The sequence below is a fragment of the Muntiacus reevesi genome, chromosome 16, assembly GCF_963930625.1.
Source record: "Muntiacus reevesi chromosome 16, mMunRee1.1, whole genome shotgun sequence".
In the NCBI taxonomy this organism is placed as follows: Eukaryota; Metazoa; Chordata; class Mammalia; order Artiodactyla; family Cervidae; genus Muntiacus; species Muntiacus reevesi.
The window spans coordinates 55,105,101-55,131,368 of record NC_089264.1 but is presented as its reverse complement, the minus strand read 5'-3'; the positions used below and the strand labels follow the sequence as shown (position 1 = coordinate 55,131,368).

The following is a 26,268-nucleotide window of genomic DNA, read 5'->3' as shown; positions in this document are numbered from 1 at the left end:
ATGACTATTTGTGGACTGTGAACCTTCTTCCTGGTCCATGAAACATTTGCCTGGAAGTCAGTTACATAATGATTAAGTAAAACTACAGTTATTCCAAATTAGTACTTTCTCTTTCTGTCCTTGAGATTTTTAACTCAAAATGGAAGATTTGGGCAGGAAATGGAACATGTTTTCTTTCTACAATGGGTGGTGTTCATGATTTTGGTTTTACCGTCAAAATATTGGTTGTACATAACTGTGCCATGATGTCTATCATTTCCTTTCCACTCTTTCTCTGCTTTAAATGAACTTGCCTGTGCCTCCTGCTCTAAGAGTTTGCTCACACATGTTATTCCCTTGTCAGCCCCCAGGCAGTTGGACAAGGAATAAACTGGTCCAATTGGCTGGACCAGATAAGCTGGGCCAATTGGCTTTCCTCTCCCTAAAATTTGGAATTGAGACATAGAAATCCCAGAACTCTCTTTCACTGCCTGAACTGGAGATAATACACAGCTGGTATGGGTATGCGTCATATGTGCACTTGTATATACATGTGGTCATAGGCTGTTGTCTTGGGCTCTGCCATATCATGCAGTACCACTTGACCCTTGGGAATCTTTTTATCATGCCAAACAGTAGAAATACAGAGTGCCTCACTACTCAGCTGACACCTCCCTCTTTCAGTTTTACCTACTCTCTCATGTCTCTTTTTCTATTTCCTAGCAGCATCAGGAGAATGGCTTGGCAACTTTTGGTCCAGAGGTTATCCTCATTTCTCAGCTCATTGAAGCTGATAATAGTTCAGAGGGTTCAAGCACCCCTACTTCATTAGTGATTTTTAATTAAAAAATAATTTCTAAAATTAATTTTAAAATAATTTGATTTAATTAAGTCAAAGACATAAACAGATGGAGAGATATTCCATGTTCCTGGGTGGAAAGAATCAATATTGTGAAAATGACTATACTACCAAATGTAATCTACAGATTCAGTGTGATCCTTATCAAATTACCAATGGCATTTTTCACAGAACTAGAACAAGCAAAAAGTTTCACAATTCATATGGAAACACAAAGGACCCAGAAGACCCAAAGCAGTCTTGAAAAAGAAGAATGGAACTGGAGGAATCAACCTTCCTGACTTCAGATTATACTACAGAGCTACAGTCATCAAGATAGTATGGTACTGGCACAAAAACAGAAATATAGACCAATGGAACAAGATAAAGAACCCAGGGATAAACCCATGCACCTATGGGTACCTTATTTTTGACAAAGGAGGCAAGAATATACAATGGGGCAAAGACAGCCTCTTTAATAAATGGTGCTGGGGAAACTGGACAGCTACATGCAAAAGAAGGAAATAAAAAAAAAAAAAAAAAGAAGAAGGAAACTAGATCACTACCTAACACCATACACAAAGATAAACTCAAAATGGATTAAAGACCTAAATGTAAGACCAGAAAGTATTAAACTCTTAAAGGAGAACATAGGCAGAATGCTCGATGACATAATCAAAGCAAGATCTTCTATGACCCACCTCCGAGAGTAATGAAAATAAAAACAAAATAAACAAGTGGGACCTCATTAAACTTAAAAGCTTTTGCACAACAAAAGAAACTATAAACAAGGTGAAAAGACGATCCTCAGAATGGAAGAAAATGATAGCAAGGGAAACAACTGATAAAGAACTAGTTTCCAAGATGCACAAGCAGCTTATACAACTCAATACCAAAAAAGCAAACAACCCAATCAAAAAGTGGGAAAGGGACCTGAAGAGACATTTCTCCAAAGAAGACATACAGATGGCTAATGAGCACATGAAAAAATGCTCAACGTCACTCATTATCAGAGAAATGCCAATCAAAACTATAAGAAGATACCTCACAGTAATCAGAATGAAAGTGAAAGTGAAGTCGTGTCCGACTCTTTGCGACCCCATGAACTGTATGTAGCCCACCAGGCTTCTCCATTCATGGAATTTTCCAGGCAAGAGTACTAGAGTGGGTTGGCATTTCCTTCTCCAGGGGATCTTCCTGACCCAGGGATTGAACCCAGCTCTCCCGCATTGGAGGCAGATGCTTTACCATCTGAGCCACCAGGAAAGCCCAGTCAGAATGGCCATCATCAAAAAGTCTACAAACAATAAATGCTGGAGAGTGTGTGAAGAAAAGGGAGCACTCTTGCATTGTTGGTGAGAATGTAGACTGATAAAGCCACTATGGAAGATGGTATGGAGACTCCTTAAAAAGCTAGGAATAAAAAACCTGGCAATCCCACTCCTAGGCATATACCCTGAGGAAATCAAAACTGAAAAAGACACACGGACCCCAATGTTCACTGCAGCTCTATTTATAATAGCTAGAACACGGAAGCAACCTAGATGTCCATTGACAGATGAATGGATAAAGAAGTGGTGGTACCTATATACAATGGAATACTACTCAGCCATAAAAAGGAACACATTTGAATCTGTTCTAATGAGGTGGATGAAACTAGAGCCCATTATACAGATTGAAGTAAGTCAGAAAGAGAAATATAAATATCATATACTGACACACATATATGGAATCTGAAGAGATGGCACTGATGAATTTATTTTCAGGATGGCAGTGGAGAAACGGACATAGAGAACAGACCTATGGACAAGGTGGGAGGAGAGGAAGAAGGGGAGATATATGGAGAGAGTAACATAGAAATCTACAATACCATGTGTAAAACAGATAGCCAACGGGAATTTGCTATAAGACTCAGGGAACTCAAACAGGGGCTCTGTGACAGGATGAAGGGTTGGGTGGGAAGGGAGATGCAAGGGAGGTCTGGGAGGAAGGGGACATGGGTATAGCTATGGCTGACTCTTAATGTATGACAGAAAGCCACAAAATTCTGTAAAGCAATTATCCTTCAATTAAAAAATTTAAAAAAAAATGTTTTTCTTTTTCCTGGCCACACAGCACAGCATGTGGGATCTTAGTTCCCCCACAATGGATTGAACTTGTATCCCCTGCATTGGAAGCACAGAATCTTACCCACTGGACCACCAGGGAAGTCCTATTAATGACTCTTTTAATGACCCCTCAGTCATTCTCTACCTTCTCTCATAATGTAGCGAGAGAAAATAACTTCACCTTAGAACACTGCATTCCCCACAAAAGGCAACTTTCACTTATTCTGTCTTCCCCTTCTGAGGAAGGGGATAATGGTGAGGGTAGCACTGATTTTCCTAACTGGTAGCTCTCACTGGATCCAGTGGGGAAGGGATAGAGTCCAAAAGCTGATGTTTTCTCAAACATGAGTGTGTAATCTTTAGCTATATATCCTTAGCTCTGAGCTCAAAAACAGGATCTCATTTCACTTAAGGTGAAAAACCCCTGATATAAACAATAATATGGGTTGGACTCCTTTCCAATGCTGTTTCATATAATTAGCAGTATAAGTGCCTCATTTCTGGTAATGACTCAAATATATGTATAAGACAAATTTTACAAATTTCAGTATTGGTTGGATTTTTTAATAGTCTAGTTCATTACTTTTAACAAACCATTTTCACATATGCTGTGCCACTTAATTGTCTGGGCTATTGCTGATCCACAATCCTATCCAGATATTACACTGGAAGATTCCAGAGCACCCCGGATTCTTATTTAAATTTCTAATTACCTTTCCTCCTCAAAGTGCATAGCCTCCTTTCCAGACCCACAAGAATTCTAGTCAGAGCTGATTCTAGATTAAAACCTCTTTTAGGAAAGAATATCTTTTCATCAATTTTATTCCCCCATTAACTTGGCAGGTAGATTATTTCTAACAATTGCATCTGGAATCTGTCTCAGGAATTTTGTACTCTCTGCATATCTACTGTTATTTGTCTTTGTTACAATATAAGAAAAAGCACATCTTAGAATTTAAAGTGTATATATTGATAGTTGGTTTCCGCTACTAAGGGAAAGTTAAATAAGTAGCCCATGGAAGGGGCCCTGTGTAATTGACCCCTCCATGATATTTCCTCCTCCTCTTAATTCTTACAACCTTGGCTAGTATGCCATTTGGATTGTGACTGAAGCTAAAATAAAAGTCTGTGGATTTCCTCATATAGATAATTAATGGTTAGGAACAGGATAGAAGCACTTAAAATCCTCCTGTATCTTGACCGTTTCCTTCAAATTCACAATCCTAAACATCACATTAGGAGAAAAAATATCCTGATCACAGAAGGTGATATATCTTTTAGATAAACTTCAGAGAAAGACTGAAATACATTGGTGACGGTTTAGGTGGAGATTGAGGAATAAAAATAGACATAGCATAATGAATTCCAGAACTCAATTATCTCCTTGTGTGTGTGTGTGTATAACATGTTCCAGAGGATGAAGTAAGTAATATCTTCTACAAAAAAGAAATGTTTAGGGCACTTGGCAGTCATACAGAAGCTATCATAGCTGGTGTTCCACATTTATTATTAAACATGCTCCCCAAGGTCAGAACTCAGGTTGCCTTTTATTTTCTTCACACTAAATATCTTTCTTTCTTCCCATAAAGTTTCTGACGTCTTCCTTATTTTCCCTCACTTGATCCCCTTCTTCAATTTTTATTACACAAATCCTTGAAATATCATTCTACTAGTTTCTTAAAAATTGGTACAGAGAATATTGTCAATATATCAATTGTTAGATGGCAAAAAATATGTAGAATGTTTCACTTTGAAGTTTTAAATTATGAAAATACTACTCACATTCTCTATCTTCAGGAAATAGTAAGATACAGTGAATTTGCAAACTCTTCAAAATATAGGAGTAATTTGATTTATTCCTTGAGAACATACTTTCTCAAGATCTATTTCTCCCAAATTTGTGTAACTTCAACTGGCTAACAGTGAGGGTTTTACCCCAAATAATAAAATGGCTTTAACTGCCTCATTAACTTTCAAAAAAGTTGAGAAGCATTGTTGACCAAAATTAATTCCAAATAAATTGTTTAAATATAATAATTGAAAAGTTAGAAGAAATTTGAACTAAATATTTATTAAATGTTTGGATCTGAATGTTCTTTGTAGCCCTCAGGATTTTCATATTCATAAATGTGCCCCTAGGGCCAAGACACAGTAGGTATTCCACATATACCTGCTGAAGTGAAGATAACCAGATAACCTTGTAGGCTTCAAAGTAAAAACAACAACAACAACAACAAAACTGTCTCAAAGGAAAAATAGGAAACAATTGACTAAATTTTTAAAATTTAATTTTAGTATATTAAAATTATAATAAAATGAAAGATAATGAACTGAAAGAATATTTGAAGCAAACAGGAGAGATGAAGAGTAGAAATAAAAAAAAAAGAGTAGAAATCTTTATTAAAAACCTATTCCATTTATAAGAGCATCAAAAAGAATAAAATATTTAGGAATAAACTTAACCAAGGAGGTGAAAAACTAATATACTGAAAACTAGAAAACACTGCTGAAAGAAATTAAATACACAAATAAATGGAAAGATATTCTGTATTTACAGATTGGAAGATTTTATATTGTTAAGATATCAATACTATCCAGTGATACTACAGATCAATGCAATCCCTATCAAAATCTCAATGACATTGTTTTTGCAGAAATAGAAAAATTTATTCTAAAACTCAGATAGAATCTCCAGAGACCCTGACTAGCCAAATGAATCTTAAAAATGAAAAGAACATAGTTGAAAGTCTCATGTTTCCTGATTTCAAAACTTAACAGTAGTCAAAATAATGTGGTACTGGCATAAAGATGGATATATATACACACAAATGTAATAGAATGGAGAACCTAGGGGAAAAACTCCCATATATAATAAAATAACTTTTTGACATGGGTGCCAATATCTTTCAATGGGGAAAGAGTAGTCTTTTTAACAAATGCTGGGAAAAATGAATATCCAATGCAAAACAGTGAAGTCCAAACCTTACCCTACACTATATATAAAAATTAGCTGAAAATTGATTAAAGACCTAAATGTTATAGCTAAGAACTATAAAAAAGATCTTAGAAGAAAACAGGTGAAAAGCTTCATGACTTTGGATTTGGCAATAATTTCTTGGACATGACACCAAAAACACAGGCAACAAAAGAAAAAATAAGTTGTACTTCATAAAAATAAAAGATAAATTGAGCTTCATCAAAACTAAAAACTTCTGTGTAAAAGACATTATCAAAGAGTGAAAAGAAAAGTCACAGAACGAGAGAAAATATCACAAATCATACACGTGATAAGGGGTTAATATGCAGAACATATAAAGAACTACAACTTAACAACAAAACCACACCCAATTAAAAACGGGCAAAGGACTGCAGTAATCCATTCTCTGAAGAAGGCATACAAATTGATAATTAGAACATGAAAAGATACTCAACATCACTAATTACCAGGGAAATACAAATCAAAACTATATTGCAACAGCAACTCACACACATTAGGATGGTTAATATTAGAAAAAAAAGTTATAAGTGTTGGTGAGGATGTGGGGAAACTGAAATCCTCATGCACTCACTGGAAAAGACCCTGATGCTGGGAAAGATTGAAGGCAGGAGGAGAAGGGGACAACAGAGGATGAGATGGTTGGAATGGCATCACTGAGTCAATGGACATGGGTTTGAGCAAACTCTGGGAGATTGTGAAGGACAGGGAAGCCTGGCATGCTGCAGTCCATGGATCACAAAGAGTTGGACATGACTTAGCAACTGAACAACATCATGCACTGTTGGTGGGAATGTAAAATGATGCAGCCACTGTGAAACAGTTCCTCAAAAAATTAAACAGAATAACCATATGATCCAGTAATTTCCCTTCTGGGTATATACCCAAAAGAATAAACTCGAACTTTATTTGTACACCCATGTTCACAACACGGTTATACACAGTAGCCAAAATATAGAAGCCAGCCAAGTTTTCATCAACAAATGAAAGAATAATCAAATATAGTGTGTTTATATATACACACACAACATGGATGACCTTACACTATGCTAAGTGAAATACGTTAGTCATAAAAGGATAAATATTAAACAAGTCCACTTACTTGAAGTACTAAAAGTAGTCAAATTTACAGAGATTTTAAGGAGAATGGTGGTTTCCATGGAACGGGACGAAGGGGCAATGGGGAGTTAAGAGTATAATAGGCACAGAGTTTTAGTAGGTAAAGGAGAAAATGTTCATGAGATAGATGTTGGTAACAGTTATACAACAAGATGGATGCATTTAATACCACAAAACTGTACCCTTAAAAATGGTTAAAATGGTAAATTTTAAGTTATGTATATATTTAACCAGTTGACAGCTGACTTGAGTCCACTCAAGTTCATATGTTGAAGCCCTAACCCCCATTGTGACTATGTGGCGATAGGATCTTTACAGGGGTAAGTGAGGTTAAATGAGGTCATAAGGACAAACCCTAATCCAATAGGAATAACGTCCTTATAAAAAGAGAAAGACACAACAGAACTGCCTCTGCACAGAGTAAAGGCCATGTGAGGGCAAAGCAAGATGGTGGTCATCTGCAAGCCAGATCTTGATCTTCAGGATTTCCTACCTCCAGAACTTCAAGAAAATAAATTTCTGTTGTTTAAGACATCCAGTCTGTACTATTCTGTTATGAGAGCCCAAGCAGACTAACATAACCACAGCTTTTTAAGAAAAAAAATCACTAATGATGCTTTGAATTGCAAAAATAATGCATTGATATGAAAAAATTCAAACCATACAAAGGGTAAAAACTCATCAAGGAGACTCTCATACCCCCCATCCCAGAATAACCAATGTGAATAGTTACAAGAATATCTATCAGAATATTTCATGAGTACACGGGGCATATATATTTGAATTACAAACACTTTCTACTTCTAATGCAAAAATCAAAGTAGGTCTGGATCAGAAAATGAAAATATCTTCAAGTTTGTTAATGCCTAAAACATAATTTTACATATTCATACATTCCATTACCATTGTACATTTAGATTATTTCTAGATTTTTTTCTATCATAAAATGTTAATAACTTCTTTATAGTCATTTAAAATTATTTCCATCCTCACATTTTTTAGATCCTAACATACAATGCACAACTGATGCTTTTGAACTGTGGTGTTGGAGAAGACTCGAGAGTCCCTTGGACTGCAAGGAGATCCAACCAGTCCATCCTAAAGGAGATCAGTCCTGGGTGTTCATTGGAAGGACTGATGCTGAAGCTGAAACTCCAATATTGTGGCCACCTGATGTGAAGAGCTGACTCATTGGAAAAGACCCTGATGCTAGGAGGGATTGGGGGCAGGAGGAGAAAGGGATGACAGAGGATGAGATAGCTGGATAGAATCACCGACTCGATGGACATGGGTTTGAGTAAACTCCGGGAGTTGGTGATGGACAGGGAGGCCTGGTGTGCTGTAATTCATGGGGTCGCAAAGAGTCGGACACAACTGACAGACAGAACTGAACTGAACATACAATGTAACATTATCCTTTCCATTACCATTGTTCAGAGGTTATTTCCCTATTTTTTGCCCATCATATTAATACAAATGTAATTCATGTCTTTATAATCTTACTCTTTAAAACTATTTCATTAATTTCCCAGTAGTGAAAATTGGTCAATGGATATGAAACTCCTATAGAACTTGATACATATTGCCAACTGATTTCCGAAATGTACCTGCCAACTTACTATCAGCAGTGTTAACAGTACCAATATTAGATAGTCTTATTTAAAAATATCTCCCTCTCTGCTGAAAGAAAAGCAACCCCTCCAAAAAAAACTCCCAAAGTATTTGTAGTTTAAAAACGATATCTTAACTTGCATTTTTTATTCCTACTGAGATTGAAGATTTTCAAATAACTATTAAGTCACTTGTGTCTTTTTGTGTGTAACTCATACTCTTTACCTATACACATATTAGAGGCATTAATATCTTTCTTAGTGATTTGTATGAGTCCTTCGTATAGTACAATACTCTTTTATTTATCAACATTTATTCCAAATATTTCCCAGACTGTCTTGTCTTTCAATTATATATGTCCATTCAACAAATATGTATTCATTATGTTCTAGGTACTGTAGTGGGAATTCTACGTTGCTTTTTAAATTACTTTATATGGAGAATTACACACATACTTTTTCACTCTTCTTCCACTGCTTAAAATTTTCAAAGGTTGAACTTAGGGCAAAAACCCATGTATGATCCTGCCTCACTGTTTGTGTCAGGGCTGGTCCTTTCTCTCTCTCATTAGGTTGCAGACGTTAAGCAAGGATGCAGTCATCTGATGCTAGACTGGGGATGCAGGATGAGCCCAGTCAAGGCAGTTCCCTCACACACCTGGTAAACTGATGAGGCTGTTGGTGGAGGCTTTTGCTCCTCTCCACCCGGGTGTCTTCACATACAGGTCTGCTTGAGTTGAGTAGCATGGAACCTTGTTTCCTCCAGAGCAAGCAATCCAAGACATTAGGTGGAAAGCTGCAATCAATGCCTTTATGACCTAGCCTTAGAAGTCACACACCTTCAGCTGTATTTTACAGGTCAGAGTAGCCCTTTTTCAAAAGACTGAAGGAGTCTTATTTCCAGAGTTGAGAATCACTAATCACTGGGGATTATCTTGAAAGCTAGCTATGAAAGATCCTAACATCTTGATTTTCCTGTAATTTACTTTATAAAACAAATAGTGATAATTTTGCAATGTTCTATACCATTCCAATTTTGTAGCATAGTGCTCTCAAACACAGCTGTACTTTCAAACACATATGTGCACATGGGTGCATTCAAGCATGTGAAACTTTCTGTTCCACAGATTAAAGACCCTGTGTTACAGAGTCAGCCTCTGAATTTCATTAGGTCACTAGATACCACTTAAAATTCTCTGAATTTGAGTGAACAGAGTTCAAGACACAGAGTTCAAGAAGCTTGACTTCTACCTACTTGTAATGTTAATTAACTACGAAACACTTAGTGAGTTTACCAGAAACCTTTCATTTTCTAGATATTTTCACCTGTGTTCCCACTTTAATTAAAAAGCTCTTACCTACCTTTAGCTAGAACAGGATTTTCTAAGTCCACATGGCGTTTTACGAATGTTCTATTTTAAAGTCACAGCAATTATTCCTACATAGGTTACTCTAAAAGAAGTCAAGGCACAAGGAGATTGGGTAAAATAAGCAGCCTGTCATCCCCAAACGACTGTCCTGGGGTCTTGCCTCCGCTTAGGCCCAGGTCACTCCCCCATGCCTGTTAGCTCACATGCTCTAGAGCTGCGCTGTCCCATATGGTGACGTTAGCCACACCCAACACTTGAGCCTTGCTCTAAGTGTAAATTCACACTCAATTCTGAAGACTTAGTATGAGGTAAACATGAACATCTCATTAATCATTTTTACACTGATTACATGTTTTAACTATACTTTGGATGCATGCTTGCTTCAGTTGTGTGGGACTCTTTGGGACCCTATTGGCTGTAGCCCGCCAGGCTCCTCTGTCCCTGGGATTCTCCAGGCAAGAATACTGGAGTGGGTTGCCATGCCCTCCTCCAGGGGACCTTGTGGACTCAGGGATCCAACCCGCCTCTCTTAAGTCTGCTACATTGGCAGGCGGGTTCTTACCACTGAGCCACCTGGGAAGCCCCATAATATTTTGGATAAATTAGGTTAAATAAAGTATACTACTTTAAAAAAAAAAAAAAAGCTCTCGCAGAATATACTAATTCGCTGAAAGTGACTCAGTTAGTTGAGGTGATAAACCAGACTCTGAGGTAGAAGTCCAGGTTAGGCGAAAAGGTCAACTCAGGATAAGGAAGGCAGTTTCTTACAGCTAACTTTCACCTCTCCTGCACGATAGGCAAATAGGCACCTCTGTGAAACCTTTGAAACTCACACTTTCATTTAACCACTAGTATCGCTTTAATTAAAGCCCGTCCAAAAAAAAAAAAAAAAAAAAGTGTCCATTCACGGACCTAAGAAAACAACAGAGGAGCCCAATATCTTTCCAAAGTGGGAAACTTCTCGGGCCCGTTGTTCAGTGGGGAGAAGACCAGAATGAGAGAGTAGGAAGCATCACCTTGGTTTAGAAAGACATGAGTTCTCAGACCGTAAGTATCAGCCTTATTTCAGTCCCGAAGGTCGAAGCAACAAAGGTTTGAGCTGACTGCCTAGCAACAGCTCTCCTCTTCCAGTTCCCCACTATCGCTCTATCAGTCCCACATTCGCTTTAACACTCCTCTAGAACGGAATTTTAGCCAGCTCTCCGAGTGGTTTGCCTCCGGGACAGGGGATCAATAAGTGCCACGTCTGTCATGCTTTCGTCTGTGTAAGGCCAAACCTCGATCTCCACAGTTTCCACCTGGGCCTGAGTGATCCAAAGTCTACAAGTCTCACCAGACACCAGCTTGCGCCCCCACCTACCGCCACCCCCGCTATTCTAAAGACTCCAGCTGAGGAAAGCCATCAGCTCTGGCAGAGGGAGACACGGCAGACGACGCCCACGACACGCGAAACAGAACCGACGCGGGCCGCTTCAACAAACGCGGGCCTCGCCCTCCGGCACACAACGCCGCGCCCCGCCCCTCCCAACCGGAACTGCAACCCGCGCGCTCCGCGCCCCCCGAACCGCGTGACGCCGGCGGCCGCCTCCCGGACCCACTGGGCAGGCGCGGGGCGCGCGCATGCGCGGCAGGCGCCGCCGGGGTCTCGAGCCGCTGCAATCTGTTGCGCCGCCGCCCGCGGGAGCCGGCAGATCCGGGTCTCGTGGCTTCGAGTGACGTGGTCAGTCGAATCAAAACAGAGGAGGGGAGGAAGCCGGCGGCCAGGAGCGGCGGCGGCAGCGGCTTCCCGAGCAGCCGCAGCGTTCCGGAAGCTGCAGGCGGGCTTTCTGCCGAGGCTTCGCCCGGGCCCCCGTGCTCCCCGCCCCGTCGGTTGTTGTCTGGGCGGGTGAGTGTCTCCCGCTTCTCCCACCGCCGTTTGCCGGCCCACCTTCCCCTCGCCCCGGTTTTTCCTGGGGGCTCTGGCGGGCTGCGGCGGCTGCGGCAGAGCGGGGCTGCTTCTCGGGCTCAGGGGGTCCCCGGCCGGGCTGGCGACTCTGCATCGGGAGAAGCCCGCTGCTGTCGAGCCCGCGTCCTCCGGCGAAGAGTGGGGCGAGGAGCCCGAGATTTGGCTTTCTCTGCAGGAGACCAGAGTCGGGACTTGGCGGGGAAGCGGACGGTAGCCACGGGTGGTTTTATTTTTAGGGCAAGCAGTCAACTCGGGTGGAGGCGTATAATGGAGTAAAAAGAAGAGTGAGTGAGCCGTAGCTGGAAGGAATCCCTCACAAGCCTTGCACCCTTCACTAAATCATTTACCTCTGTTTCTCAGCCCTTGCCGGCTCTGATGTAGTCACCGGGATGCGTCCTTTGTTGCGATGGATGGGACTAGAAAGCTGCCGTCCAGAAAGCGGGAGCTTTTAGCCCTTACTGTGTTGTGAATTTAAAGGATTCCATTTTTCTGTTTGTTCAGTACGTGGAACCAGAGCTGACAGTAAATAGGTGGCACCCTTTATTGGAACAGATAAAGTGCGATAAACTGGTTGCCGGAGTACCTGAAGTCCGGTGTTACCGTTTAGAGCCAGTTTTCCGAAGTGTCTGTCCGCGTGTGTATTAGGATTTTAGCCACAGTGATGTTCGTTAGCCGGAGAGAGTCAATAGGATGTTTTCAGTTGCCCTAGTTTACAGAATCGAGGATGTGGCCTTAGGAGAATGTCTTGGCTTTGCATAGAGAAAGTCGGACGAGCTTCCTGCTCGTAATACCCGCGTTTAAAGAGATCTTCCAGTTCCTGTGTTTTGTCAGAAACCGTTGGCAGCGTGGAATAACTTGGACGGCGTAAGCCCTTCCAGGGGAAGTCTTGAGACCCTTAGGAGGCGTTGTCACTGCCAGTCTGTGGAGCCTGCTGAAGGTCTGTGTTCCCTTCCACTTTACATGACCCGCCACGCAGATTCCTCTGGGGTAGCCTGCTTCGAGCCCTGCCAGCCTCCGCGCCTTTCCACCGCATGAATGAGACCGGAAGACCAACCCTCTGTTTTGTCCTTAGTTTTTCTAAAGTGTTTTTTTTTTTCCTCCAGAGAATTCATTAATTGAGGTGTTTCTTTAGCAAACGGCAAGAAGGAAAGAGCTATGTATTAAATTGATTGTCATTTATCAAATCCAGGAAGTCTTGGGAATTTAGGCTACTCCCTTGAAGGGTATATTATGTCCTTGTGTGGTGTAAAATGGACCTCTTCCTAGCAGATTTCTTCCTTCAGCGTGTGCAATCGAGATCTTTTTTTCTTAATACCACAGTTGGAATGCTGCTGATCGAAACAAATGAAATTATGTTTTCTTGAAGTTCTTTCTCTTTTTTTACTTTTTAAGCTAACCTATACGTAAATATTTTTGTTTATATGAAATAATTTGTGATAATTGGAGAAAATGTTGATTAAAACAGATAAGTGAAAAAAAAAAAGAAATAAATTATCAATATTTTTGCCATCCAGAGACCACCAGAATTTCAGCAGTGGTTTATATCCTTCCAGACTTTTCTGCATTTAGATATTTTATACAAAAATGGTATCATACCTCATGTTCTTCCGTAACCTACTTTTTCACATATTAGCACTTCATTTTTGAGTAACAGATTAAAATTTTTATACATACTCTTGGACCTTAACTTTTATGTAATATTCGCTTGCCAAACCATAATGATTAAAATTATGCTTTTAGAAGATTTCCTCTCAAATCTCTCATGATGATATTATAAGATTTATGAAATCAGTATGCATTGTGTGACAAACTAAGACTTTGCTTGTTTAACTCTTGGGAAAACAGGCTCAGAATAGCCCGAGTTAACACTATGGAAGTTTGAAAAGCTTTTGCTCACTTAGTGATTTGATTTAGGTAAGGGTTTAGTTCTGTTCCATAGCTCCTGTATGTCTCAAATGTTGACCAGCTGTCCAGGCCTCCGGCAGTAAAGTCCTAAAAGATTTTACTTTATACACTTAATATCCTTTATGAACACTGAGTCTTGGACGTGTGCCTGTTTAGTCCAGTGCTTTATCAGTGGTGCCAAAAGAGAAGCAAGGTTCCCTGCACCTCAGCTTCAAAGGCTAAGTACTTACTAAAGAGTATCCTAAATATACTAATAACTCACTTGGGTCCCTTAGTCATAAACTTACCTACATTTGCTTTAAATGGTAATGTTCAATATGTATTCTAGATTTGTCCACTTCTTCCCATCTCTACTGCTACCAGCTTTGGCAACTCTTAGCATCTCTCACCTGGCCTACTGCAGAAACCTCTGGTCTCCCTGCTTCCACTTTGGCTTTTTATGGTGCATCCCCTTTCCCACAGCCTGAGGGATCCTTTAAAATGTCAGATCGCGTCACCCCTTTGTTGAAAGTCTCATCACATTCAAAATGAAATCCAACCTCTTTCTCAAGGTTTGCCAGGCAGCAGAGGTCTGGGCACGGCCTTCGTCTGTCTCACCTTGTATCCAGATGCCTCGGTCAGTACCCAGGAGTCTGGCCACAGCAGTTTCTTCCTGTGTTCCAGCCGCACTAGCATTGTCCTAGGGACTTGCCAGGTTGGTTCTTGCCTCAGGGCATTTGCACTTGCTCTTGGTGGCTTCAATCTTCTCCCAGATCTTCCTGTAACTGATTCCATCATGTCATTCAGGTCTCAGCTCAGCTATTGTCTCTTCAAGGGGATTGCTCCCACAATGATCTCACCATTCTCTCATTTTCTTTATAACATTACTATCTGGAATTTCCTTTGTTTTTCTGTTCTGTCTCCTATCCTAGAAATTAAACTCTGGGAAAATGAGGACCTCTTCTGTCCTTTTCACTGCCAAGCAGGTGCTCCATGTGATGGTTGAATGAATAAACTGGAACATATGTGTATTACTGTTGAATGTACTGTCTCTTCTTATATATAATTTTATTTGTTTGTTTATTGCCTGTGCTGGGTCTTCATTGCTGCTTGGCTTTTCTGTAGTTCTGGTTAGTGGGGCTGCTCTTCATTGCAGTGGCTTCTCATTACGGTGGCGTCTCTTATGAAACACAGGCTCTAGGGCATGTGGGCCTCAGCAGTTGCTGCATTTGGGCTCAGTGGCTGCGGCTCCCAGGCTCTAGACCTCAGGCTCAGTAGTTGTGGTGCTCAGGCTTAGTCGCTCTCCTGCATGTGGGATCCTCGCAGACCGGGGATCGAGCCTGTGTCTCCTGCGTTGGCTCATGGATTCTTCACCAGTGAGCCACGGGGGAAGCCCCTGTACTGTTTCTTTTAAACCAGTTCTTTTTATGGCAGAACCCTAATTTTCAGTCTCCTTTTGTAGGGCTGTACCTTGATTCTCCTACTTCAATACTTGTTGATGTTTGGGCCAGGGAACAGCCATGTTATACTTTCTGTTCAATCACTAAGTCGTGTCCGACTCTCTGCGACCCCATGGACTGCAGCATGCCAGGCTTCCCTGTCCTTCACCATTTTCTGGAGCTTGCTCACAGTTTGGTCCATTGAGTCAGTGATTCCATCCAACCCTCTCATCTTTTGTCATCCCCTTCTGCTTTCAGTCTTTCCCAGCATCAGGGTCTTTTCTGATGAGTCAGCTCTTTGCATCAGGTGGCCAAGGTATTGGAACTTCAGCTTCAGCGTCAGTCCTTCTAATGAATATTCAGGATTGATTTCCTTTAGGATTGGCTGGTTTGATCTCCTTGCAGTTCAAGGGACTCTCAAGAGTTTACTTCAACCCCACAGTTCAAACACATCTGTCTCCTTGAGTTAGCTTAAATTCATGTTCACTGAGTCAATGACACTGTCAGGCCATCTCATCCTCCGCTGCCCATTCTCCTTCTGCCTTCAGTCTTCTCCAGCATCAGGGTCTTTTCCAGTGAGTTGGCTGTTTGCATGTCGTGGCCAAAGTATTAGAGCTTCAGTCTCAGTCCTTCCAGTAAATGCTCAGTGTTGATTTCCTTTAGGATTGGCTGGTTTTCTCTCTTGCGGTCCAAGGGACTCGCAGGAGTCTTCTCTAATACCACAATTGGAAAGTATCAATTCTTTGGTTCTCAGCCTTCTTTATGGTCCAACTCTCACATCCATGCATAAGTACTAGAAAAACCATAGTTTTGACTGTGCTTAGTTGCTACAGTTGTGTCCAACTCTTTGCACCCTGTAGACCGTCAGGCTCCTCTGTCCATGGGGATTCTCTAGGCAAAAATACTGGAGTGGGTTGCCATGCCTTCCTCCAGGGGATCTTCTCATCTCAGGGATCGAACCCAAGTCTTGTATGTCTCCTGCATGTGTCAGGTGCTATGCTAAAAACTTTTAACATGTTTTTCAGTTAACTGTAAAGCAACTCAGATATAGATGTTCCTGCTCCCTCTTTACAAATGAAAGAACTGAGTAGCAGGTTGGATTTGAACCCGACTCAGTTCTCTTAATCAGTATACCCTACAGTGTTTAGAACTATATGCAGTACTTTACACTTGATCTTAGCCAAAAGGCCGAGAAGCGATTATGCAGTACTTTAGTTTTAGTAAGCCATTTTTTTTTGCTGAGGGCAAAATAATGTTTTCTGTCCCATTTCCAGTCCTTAATGAAGTTCATTGTTTTTTGGTCTTTGTGCTTGAAGTTGCACAATTGGTAGATGACCTGAAGAAACATTCTGTAAAGACTTCTACGTCGTCTTGCTCTGTTGTATTGAGTTTTCAGAGCCTACCAGGTTTAAAGTAAATTTGAGGTATTTTCTCCTCCCTATGCATTACCTTGCATTCTACACACCCAGAATCTATCACTTTTCTACCTGCTCATATACTCATTTGAATTCTTCATACATTTTCTTCATTGATTTGGGTATTGTAATATTTGGACTACCATGGGATCATCATAAACTGAACAGTTTTCTCACTATAAGACCCTTTCCAAATGAGTTAAAAGTACTGAATTTGATTGATGCATTGATTTGGGGGGCTTCCCTGATAGCTCAGTTGGTACAGAATCTGACTGTAATGCAGGAGACCCTGGTTGGATACCTGGGTCAAGAAGATCCGCTGGAGAAGGGATAGGCTACCGACTCCAGTATTCTTGGCTTCCCTTGTGGCTCAGCTGGTAAAGAATCCTTCTTCAGTGCAGGAAACCTGGATTTGATCCCTGGGTTGGGAAGATCCCCTGGAGAAGGGAAAGGCTACCCACTCCAGTATTCTGGCCCAGAGAATTCCATGGACTAGTCCATGGGGTCGCAAAGAGTTGGATACACTGAGCAACTTTCACTTTCACTTTGATTTGGGGTGGGGAGGATACTTCATCTAGAGAAGTACTGGTTGTCTTTCTTCTCTTCCTGAAGCCTGAATAGCTATATTTATCTGTGGAAGCTCTGGTCACACATGATCTTTAGCAGAGCTCTGTCATAACCCATCTCGGGCTTTTGTAAATAACCCTGTGTGGCTCTTTTTGCTTCACTTTTCATGTTCAGTTGTCTGTGGCTATTTGGCTTATTTGATTGGGAGGCCCATGAGGTCAGGGAGGACCGATTAACAACAGTAGGCTTGTTGATGGGATAAATAAATGAAGAAAAATATCAACTTTAACTGTTTCTGTAAAAAGCAATACATTGCTAAAAGGCAGTATCTGTAAAAATCTTTTCCCATATAGTTTAATAAGACTTAGAACAAAAGCTTCAATAAAAGATACTAAATTGTCTACATTGATAATTAATGGTGATATATTAATATGTGAGTTGTAAAGATTTTGCAGAAAGTAAGCACTCCCGACAGTTATATTGTGGCTTATATTAGAATTTTTTTAAGATTGTAAAACCTCTTAGGCAAGTATACTACAAGCTTATAAGCAAAGGTATTCTTTTGGTGTGTGCTTACGTTCATGTTCATATTTTCATACACATAACAAGGGCTAGCCATCTGAATTGGTTGTATGCACATGGCAGTAGATTCTACAGTAAAGTAACAGTTTGGGCACTTCAGAGCGATTTAATTTATTTATTTTTTTAAATCGATTTTAGAAGAAGGCTGAAAATTATTTGAATGTGAAATTAAAACAGTTGTCTGTCTGAACCTCAATAGCAATGACATTTACTGTTCATGGAGCCTGTATGCTAGTCTCTTGACTTCCATTACACACTCTATGTTTAGCTTGCACATCAGCCCTCCAAGTCAGACGTCACCCCCAGGTTACACTGGAGGAAACAGGCCCTGGTTAGTAAGTTGCTTAAGGTGAAGCCACTTGGGACTTGTGGGGTTCAATTTTCTTTGACCCAGAATTCATACACTTTATATCACAACGTTGACTAGTCTTTTTGTCTTACAGAATCATGGGAGCTATAATAAGCAAACCTACTTTTTTTAGCTGTCAGATTATGCTACTAGAAGTACTTTCAGGAATTGTTTTGTTCTGTTTAAACCTAAATTGGATATGCATGTCTAGTAGTCCCTCCTTTAAAAAAAAAGAAAAAAAATGCTTGTTATTGAAAAGCTTCAAAGGATAGTAATATATAAAGCCAACAACAAAAGTTACAATCCTGTACACATATTTCCTTCCAGTCTTTAACTTTTAAAATTCATCTTTGGTAAAACTGAGATGTCATACTCACATAAGCTTGTATTCTTTTTGAGGGGTGGGAGTGGGGTCAGCATAGTGATCTTTTTACCATGGCCTTATAGAAAATATCTAAACTTGATTTTAACTGGCTGCATTTTATAAAACATTTTGAATAAACTGGTTTACTTGAAGTTTTCACTTAACGTTGAACATGAATGTAGTTTCCAGTTTTCACCATTATAAATAATATTGTGGTGAACCATGACTTTAAATAGCCAGCCAACCAGTCTTAATTATGTAAAAAAAACATCACATTTTAATGACTTGAAATTGATTTTAATCATAGTTCAGCAAGTATATACAGCATATATATACTTGCAATCCTAGAAAATTTACTCGAGGGTTGTTTGTTTTTTTATTTTAATAATTAAAAATTTTTGGCTCTGCCGGGTCTTCCTTGCTCCACACAGGCTTTCTCTCGCTGCGGTGAGCAGGGACTTCTCCAGTTGTGGTGCACGGGCTTTTCATTGCAGCGGCTTCTCTTGCAGAGCATGGGCTCTGGAGCTGGGCTTTAGTAGTTGTGGTACACGGGCTTGTGACTCTCCGCATGTGGAATCTCCGTTGATGAGGGAGCAAATCCATGTTTCCTGCATTGGCAGGTGAATTCTTTATTACTAAGCCACTCAGGGACGCTCCTACATGAGGGTTTTTAAAATAGAGGTAGCCTCTGAGAAGAAGAGAGTACCTTTTTTTTACTTCTGTGTTTTTTTTTTTAAACTTCTGTATTTGAATTGTAAAAGTAGAAATGTGATTGCTTTAAAAATTTTAAAAAGTTAAACTCCTTGAGATAGGGTATGTTTTTCTAAACTAAAACCAGTTTGTATGTTTATAGTAAGGCTTATATTTTGTTTATAACGTTTCAAACTTGAGTGCTTTTGTTTGAAGAAAGTTACCTTTTTGTTGCTTTATTTTCATATTGAATTTTCATTTCCTTTTTTAAATTTACGTCAGGACACAGATGTGAGTCTCAAGTTTGTAAAAATACGGAATAAAGCTGGTTTATGCTTGACTGCACTCATTGACAAGTATTGCAGGTGCAGCACTTTCAGATTTTAACAGTGGTAAAGATGCTTCAAATCAAGTTAGGGATACAGTGAGCATCTTCTGGGTAAAAGTTTTAGAGGATGTGTTCTGATTGCTGTCTTGTTTTAGCTTATACTTTTTATTTATTTATTTTTTTAGCTTATACTTTTTAAAAAACTATTTTCTTAACATATTATTTATTTTGTTGCTTTGCACTCCTGGCAGAGGTAATGTAGAAGAAACTGACTTGCTTGAAATTTTGAAGACTTCCTTTTTTTTTCCTGTGGTGCTTATTCAAATTGCATTTTTTAAAGATTGATTTATTTTTTGGCTGTGGCCCGTCTTCATTGCTGTGAGTGGGTTTACTCAAGTCACAGCAGGTGGGGCCCACTCTCTAGTCACAGTGCGCGGGCTCCCCATTGCAGTGGCCCCTCTCGTGGAGCACAGGCGTTACGGTCGTGAGTCGAGTTTCATTTTTTTTTTTTTTTTTTTCACTTTTCACTTTTCTTTTTTTTTTTTTTTTATTTTTCAGTGGATTTTGTCATACATTGATATGAATCAGCCATAGAGTTACACATATTCCCCATCCCGGTCCCCCATCCCACCTCCCTCTCCACCCGATTCCTCTGGGTCTTCCCAGCCCACCAGGCCCGAGCACCTGACTCATGCATCCCACCTGGGCTGGTGATCTGTTTCACCACAGATAATACACATGCTGTTCTTTCAAAACATCCCACCCTCACCTTCTCCCACAGAGTTCAAAAGTCTGTTCTGTACTTCTGCGTCTCTTCTTCTGCCCTGCATATAGGGCCATCGTTACCATCTTTCTAAATTCCGTATATATGTGTTAGTATACTGTAATGTGAGTTTCATTTTTTAACGACATTGCTTTCTGTATTGCAGTGGCTCTAGGTGTTTTTCCCCTGTCATCATGAATGGCATTTATGTGCACCTATGTTCAGATAGGTCGTCTAGGCTGTAGCATGGCTGAGATAAGCCATGAGTTAATCTGAGTTGGCAGAGTAGTAGCCATAAGTCCCTTCTGCCCCCAAAACCATATAGGCAAGGAAGTGAAGGGGAGTAATAGTGAGAAAAAGTCTTGATTCTGCTCTGGTTTATTTGAACGGTGGAATGATAGAAGGCAGAAGGAGAAGGGGACGACAGATGATGAAATGGTTGGATGGCATCACTGAATCAATAAGCACGAATTTAAGCGAACTCTGGGAGATGGTGAAGGACTGGAAGCCTGGTGTGCTGCAGGCCATGGGGTCACCAAGCGTCAGACACAACTTAGCGACTGAACAATAACAACAAATCATTCGCAGATTTGTAACTTTACTTGTGATGTACTTCAGAATTTCAGAACATGATTGTATTTTGTAATAGAGCTATTGAAAACTGGTTTCTTAACATTTGCATCCTCTATGATTTGGTGGGGGGAGTGGTCACAGAATATGGAATTTTTATAGCATCTGTTAACTTTTTCTGTTTCTAACTTATGGAGCAGTGTTTTTTTCCTGAATTAAAAAATTTTTATTCAGAATGTGATTAAGTAGTACTCAAGTAGAAATTTCAGAGAACATTTTCAGAATATGAAACTTTGGGTTAAGATACTGAATATAAACAAAGATGATTCAATTGCAGAGTTTTCCTTTGTTTGGCTGTTTATAATAAATTTTACCCTTGGGCCTTGAGAGAGTCTTTAAGATTGTACAAGAGTAAAGAATAGCCGGGGAAGGACAGGAAATTTGTAGATGAGGGACGAAGATCCAGAACAGAAGACTTCTTTCTTCTCTCTCACTTTTATGCAAAGGAGTGATAGCTGAGCCCCAGGGGAGTTCAACCTCAGCCCCCCACCCCCGCCCCAAAGCAGTATACAAAGAACTGGGGTTGAGGGTTGAAGATACATTTCAAATCTAAAGGCTTAGAGCTGAATTGGCTCAGAGCATTTTACAGTTTATAAAGCACTCTTTAAAATTCTCACCCGATCCTTGGAACAACTCATTAAAATAGTTTCAATTATCACTCTTGTTTTATAGATGGGGAAACTGAAGTCACGGAGAGGCTCACTTAGCCATTTTTCAGTAGTGTGGTAACTTAAGTCATTTATCTAAGATAAATTCTTTCTGCTATCCCATGCTGTTTTTAGCAGGTGTTGCTTAAGGTGATTCCTAGAAAGAATACAATCGGGCTCCGTCCACAGAATTCTCCAGGCAAGAATACCGGAGTGGATTGCCATTCCCTTCTCCAGGGGATCTTTCCGACTGAGGGGTCTAACCCGGGTCTCTTGCAATGTAGGCAGATTCTTTTTACCGTTTGAGCCCACAATCAGGGAAGCCCACAATCAGATACAGGTAAGGGGAAAAAAGGGTTGTAGAGGAAAGAAAAGGTAGTGTCTAAGGTGTAGGAAAATAGGGTCACATTATCAGGGAATTTCCAGAAAAGTAATGGCAGCCGGGAAGGGGGGTGGGAGGGGGCTTTAACCAAGTCCTATGCTGCAACCACATAGAGTAATTAAGGAGATAAAGAAATTCTTGATAACTGTGAGGAGTTCAGCTGTTGGCATAAAAGGTGTAGAAGTTAAGTGAGTTAAGTATTCTCCTTTTGAACTTTCTCCGGAGAGATTATCACAGTAGCTGTTTGTCTGAGACATTTATTTTGACTGTTAATTATATACTAGTGTGTGATTATATTATTATTAAGAATGAATTATAATTAGTAATTAACTTGATGGCAAACGCTTGGAGGTAGGGCTTAATGTTTTATTTCTTCTGTGTCCTCCTCTGAACTCTTTGGGTAGCTACCTAGTCCCCTGGGGACTTAGATATATCCTTTTCAGGAAAGAAGAAGTGAGAGAAGACAGAGGTTTGAAGCTCTGCTCTCCTGGGTGACTTTGGGTAAGTCACTGACACTCTCAGGGCCTCAATTTTTTTTTTTTTTTTTTCTCTTTAAATGAGTGGATGAGAACGGCTGCATCCCCAAAGTTTTTAAAGTACCACTTACGAAGTTGTGGTTTGTTGAATATGAATAAATGAAGACTTAGCATCCTCTGATACAGACCTTACCTCTACTGTGCTTCTTGCACAGGCCTCCTGGTCATATTGACATCATTTTTTCTGTACGTTCCCATTCTCCTTGATGAAGGATGAACATTTTGTTGTCATTCTAGCCTACTCTCATCTCTTCCTTTTGAATAGTATGCCCTCTGAAAGAGTGTATTTAAGCTTTTTGTTATCCTGTAAAAATGTTTTATAATAAGATTTTCGGAGGTGGTTTTTATTTTATTTTTCTCTTGTAAATAGCTAATGCTGGATGGGCCTGTCGACTTGAAAAAAATGCACAACGTAAGAGCTGTGAGTTGAGTTTGTTCCATGTCTTACTGAGGACTATAACACGGGAGATAGGCTCTCAGCTAGCTCTGAGGGACCACTCCAAAGGTACTGGAGGAGCTGGTGTCTGTATGTGCAGTCAGTTGAAAGGTGACTGCGGTTGCGTGGATCAGATATCTCCATTTTAGTGCTTTTCTTTGCCTGGGAAGATGCAAGAGTCTGAGGTCAGTGGAGTTTTCTGTCTGTGCCGCTGTGCTCCGCTTAGTCGCTCAGTTGTGTCCCACTCTTTGCGACCCCGTGGACTGTAGCCCGCCAGGCTCCTCTGTCCATGGGGATTCTCCAGGCAAGAATACTGCAGTGGGTAGCCTATCCCTTCTCCTGGAGATCTTCCCAACCCAGGAATCAAACCCAGGTCTCCTGCATTGCTGGAGGATTCTTTACCAGCTGAGCTACCAGGAAAGCCTGTCTAGGGGTCCATAAATCCAAAACACAGAGTGTGTCACCCTCAATTCTTTCATTGTGTACTTATAGATCAGCAGCTATTGTGGCTAATGATTTGATCCTTAAAGAACTGGAATGGCAGGCAACATTCTTCGTTTACACACAGTATAGGGTCACCCTGTTGGATCAAGTAGGGAGTAGTATTAGGAATTTGTAACTGTAATTGCTTGGCTATTAATGTGAATTTTAAATAGTTGTCATGATAGAACTCAGGAAGTTTTAACTCCTAAGCATAGAGAATTGTGGTATTTAAAGAATATAATGGATTTATTTCAACATTTACATTTTAAAATGACTTTAATCTCCCAGGCAGCATTTTAGCCTAGTTTTTACCAAATGACGATTGAATGATTTGAACTTGAAACTGCATCCTTTCTCCTTGCCCACTTCCCATCAGATATCAGACTTGCAAATGTAGTTTAAGAGAGAAGTATGTAACTAGAAAGAAGCATTAGGAAGTTAATTGATGGTTATCTAATTTCTGTAGTGCTCTAAAGATGTCTTTATGAGAGTGAAACAAGTATAACCTTCATGATTGGTCATATCCGACAGATGTGCAGTGAGTCTTGGTCAGGAATTTACATTAGGACTTCCTGTCCGAGGTCTCTCTCATTCTGGATGGCAATGTGATCATGGTCAAATTGCTCACTTATCTGAACTTATCTTCCTCATGTTAAAAGAGGAATAATTTTCTTGCTTAACTTGTTGGAAAGGCTATTGTTAAGATATGAAAGTAGTTAGAACTCTGCAGGCATAACTATTTAAGATATGACTGTTTGATTGAGATCCATTTCTGATAAAAGATAAAGCAAATGAGTATGTTGCAAAAACCTATCTGTGGGAATTTGAACACGTTACAGAAAGACGTTGAGTCATCTGATAAAAGTACTCTGAACTTCTAACTGTACATGTTAGTGTATGATATAATATTACTGAAATTGATAGGCAAATATTTTGTTCTCCCTGTTTAATATGAAAGGTAGCCAGAGTTTTGGAATAGCTCTCCTTATTTGGTTGATCAGTTTTCTAATTGACTACTGGGCAAAAGCGGATTCAGAAAGCAGTTTGTAGAAAAATTTTTTCTGGAGTTGAGCAATTATTCCTGTAGTTGGGAATTAAGGTTAAAAATAAAGAGTAAATGCAAAGGTAATCTTCCTGAATGTCTGGGGTGGGGGTCAGTTTCAGCTGTTTCTGGTATGTTTTACTCTCTTGATTTTATAACTTTGGAGTGTTAATAGCATTGATGCTTTTTAGGTAAAAATGTATAAAATACTTCTGAGTTTCTCATTTCACTAACAGCATCTCTATTTTCTGTATTATGAAAACAAATTGCATACATTCTAAATTGTTACTTTGTATTTTGCCCTTGCTGTGGGTTTTTATTTTTAACTTTCAAGTGGGAAGAATTTTGACATTGTCTTGACCACTGTAAAGATAGGACTAATTGAAAAAGTGATTTTATCATAAATCACCTTCTTAAAATTACAGTAGAAAGATAGTTTTCATTCTCTGACCTTGAATTAGGCTTGGTTATACCTGCTTTCTCAAGAAGAGCCCTCTGTTTGCATGCGGAGGAATCAGAAGAATTTTCGTTTGTCTATAAAAATGTATTTCTAAAAAACTGAGGTATGCTTGAAATTTTTGGTACTAACAGGTCATGAATCTGTATGTATCTATCAACTGACTTCAGCAGTTACTGAATTTATGACTTTTATTTCATCCATACCTCCCTTTTTGCAGGATTATTTTCACCTGGACCCCAGGCATAAAAATCTCTTTAACTGGAAATACATAGTGAGATCTCTCAGAGATAAAGAGTCTTTCAGATGTGACAATTGACATTATAGTTATATTAAAAAATTTAATGCAGGGTAATTTCCTAAATGACATTTAATCTAGTCACTGTTCAAAGTTCCTTTTTGTTTGTGTCATAATTGTCCTTCTGCTAGGTTTGTTTGCTTCTGGATTCAAACAAGGTCTATATACAGCATTTGATGGATAGCTCTAAAATTTCTTAAACTGTAACCATATCCCTGCCATCTCCTGAAGTTTTGTTTACTTTTTACTATTGATTTATTGAAAAACTGGAGTTAGTTTTCCTTAGTTTTGCTGCATTCAGTATTTTTCCTGATTTGTAATGAGTTAATATATAATTATTATTTGATGGGGACTCCACATTATTTGATAAGAACTTTCCTGGTGGTCCAGTGGTTAAGATTCCGGCTTCCAATGCAGAAAGTACTAGTTTGATCCCTGGTCAGGGAACTCAAATCCCACAAGCCTTGCAGTTTGGCCAAAAAAAAAAAAAAAAATTCTATGATATTGAAAGATAAAATATATGAAATGAAAAGTAAAATCTTGTCACTCAGAGATTCCCGATGTTAATTTTCATATATTTTCTTTCAACTTTTTCAAGTGTGTTTTTTTGCTTTTTAAATATATGCATGTACTTTGCTTACTTTTGTATCCTTTTTAATACATTTTACTATTACGTTGTGTTTATTTCCCCATGTCATTATGAAAGAAAATGAAGCATTTGGCTGCATAATACTTCACAGTATGTATCTTAATTTAAGCATTTCCTTTTAGCCAGACATTTGTTGTTGCTCTTGTTTAGTTGCTAAGTCACATCCACCTCTTTGCAGCCCCATGGACTGCATCCCACCAGGCTCCTCTGTCCATGGGATATCCCAGGCACGAATACTGGAGTGGGTAGCCATTTTCTCCTCCAGGGGATCTTCCCAGCTTAGGCATTGAACCCATGTCTCCTGCATCTCCTCCGTTGGCAGGCAGATTCTTTACCACTGAGTCACCAGCCAGACATTTAGAC

The 26,268-nt window shown here is 39.7% G+C and overlaps 1 protein-coding gene and 1 pseudogene across 3 annotated transcripts in view; one reads left to right on the top strand and one right to left on the bottom strand.

Annotated features, from left to right (window-relative positions):
* Nucleotides 1-26,268, top strand: part of SMIM14 (small integral membrane protein 14) — a 128,274-nt gene that overhangs the window by 60,193 nt on the left and 41,813 nt on the right. The window contains exon 1 of one of the 3 annotated variants that reach the window (XM_065907490.1): nt 11,765-11,904. The exons of 1 other annotated variant lie outside the window; for it this stretch is intronic. The gene's annotated coding sequence lies outside the window, so the exon portion shown is untranslated. Of the gene's footprint in view, nt 1-11,764; nt 11,905-12,629; nt 12,902-26,268 lie in introns of those variants that run through there. One more of the 3 variants, XM_065907491.1, reaches the window with a different exon arrangement.
* LOC136148165 (U2 spliceosomal RNA) lies at nt 16,337-16,487 on the bottom strand (annotated as a pseudogene).